Here is a 2,105-nt window from a genome sequence, read left to right on the forward strand (position 1 = left end):
ACGCCCAAAAATAACAATTAACACCCCCCCCCTAAATCCGCCCCTGCTCCCCTTTGCTAAATCATAGACCCGCCACTGGATATGGCTACGTACGATATAGCCTACATTTAATTTATTTATGATGCAGCATCGGGCAAAGCCTTAGCTTACACAGTGGAATTTTAATAAATTAATTTAACAACTATTTAGTACTTTGTATTTGCAGACTGACAGTAAATGTAATGTATTGAAATTCAGAATAGGCCTATCATCTAAGTCAAATCACTTGTTTTATTTTTTGCATTGATTCAAATACAAGGCCCATATTGTTTGTATTGGCTGTACGTGCCATGAACCGCTGTCTGCTTTATGATAGAGAAATAAATAAATGATATATCGTCGGTAGCCCTATCCAGTGGCGGATCTATGATTTAGCAAATGGAAATGAATAATTTGAGGTGCGAAACACGGAATGGGGAGGGGAGGGAGGGGGTTGTGTTTTTGCAGGGGCGGATCCAGAGATGTCCAAAAGGGGAGGAGGAGCAAGAGTTGGGCCGATCCAGACAAAACTGACCTAGGGGGTCCGAGGGCATGCCTCCTCGAAATTTTTGTGTTCTAGACGCCCGAAAATAACATTTGAGGCGTTCTGGGCTATCATTTTTTTCTTTTTCTTTCTTTTCTTTTCTCGTTTTTTTACCTCCCAAAAGGAGGGGGCGGACGGGGCCTGGCCGCCCCCCCCCCCCCAAGTTTTGGGAAGGGGGAATAATTTCCCCTTACATTTGAGATTTTTCTTAGAATTAGTAGACGCTCTTAGATGGCATCCGAAAAGCTTAAAATAGGGTAGCCTTCTATTCTACACGTACCATGTATTTATGAGAAACACACACACACACACACACCCACACAAAACGAGTGATCATTTGTTTAATACCCGAAGGGAAGGGGTTGGCAGCCAACCTATTCATTCTCTCTAGTTCCGCCAGTTAGTGCTTTAAACTTTAATGCACAAATCTCTATAGGCATTAACATTCATAAATAAAAACCTATACACTGTGGATAATTAATATTAATAATAATATTATTAATAATAATAATAATAATAATAATAATAATGATGATGATAATTATAATAATAATAATAATAATAATAATAATAATAATAATAATAATAATAATAATAATAATAATAATAATAATAATAATAATAAGTGAGTAGGTCTACTATTGATACATAATTTATTATTGTTGTTAGAGTGATTTATTGTTAATTTGTTTGGTTTGTTAATTTTCGGAAGGGTTTGTCTTGTGTTTATCATTTTAAAAGTATGTTCAGCTTGTTTGACGCCCAGGGTTTGTTTGTATTATATTGAAACCGTTTTTATGACTTGTGATATGCTTCCACTTATGTTTCTATCCCTGATAAACAGCATGCCGTTTATTTACTGAGGTGACCGACAGGTTAATTACTTACAAGTACTACTCAACTTCACGCGTGGTCCGATGTCCAATATTGGCTCATTGACAATCAAGAATTGTTCGTGGTTCCAGTCTGCATCTGTCGTTAAAAATGCAAGCAGAAACGGTAAGTTTTCATCTATTTATTGTTTCCCGGTACAAAAAAAAACCGAATGTTTAATGAGTAAATTGGACTAGTCTTACGTTATAATAATATCATTAATCGGTGTAAGCCCATCAGCAATATGGAACCTCTTTGGTATAGTACAAATTTACACGTGAGATAAAACGATGTGTATTAAAATGCCTCTGGCGGGACTCGAATCTGCGACCTCTCGCTGTCAAGGCGAGCGTCATAACCATTAGACCACGGAGGCTTCATGGTTGAACAGATTCAAATACCACTATAGATACACTCCATTACACAATAATTACGGCTAGAAACAAATAGTTGCATATAGTATAAATCAAGATAGCCGTTAACACTGTTAATTATATAATAAAATCATCAAAGGAAGGTAAATACAGTGTTAGAATAAAGGACATAATAATACATCGTGTAGCATAGCTCTCAACGAATGTAGCCCTGTAAATAAATGAATAAAGAAATTGTGTAATAAAATGCCTCTGGCGGGACTCGAACCTGCGACTATCTATCTTTTGGGCGAACG

This window comes from Anneissia japonica, unplaced genomic scaffold (genome assembly GCF_011630105.1).
Source record: "Anneissia japonica isolate Jap-2015-1 unplaced genomic scaffold, ASM1163010v1 scaffold585_len4108843_cov191, whole genome shotgun sequence".
Lineage (NCBI taxonomy): Eukaryota > Metazoa > Echinodermata > Crinoidea > Comatulida > Comatulidae > Anneissia > Anneissia japonica.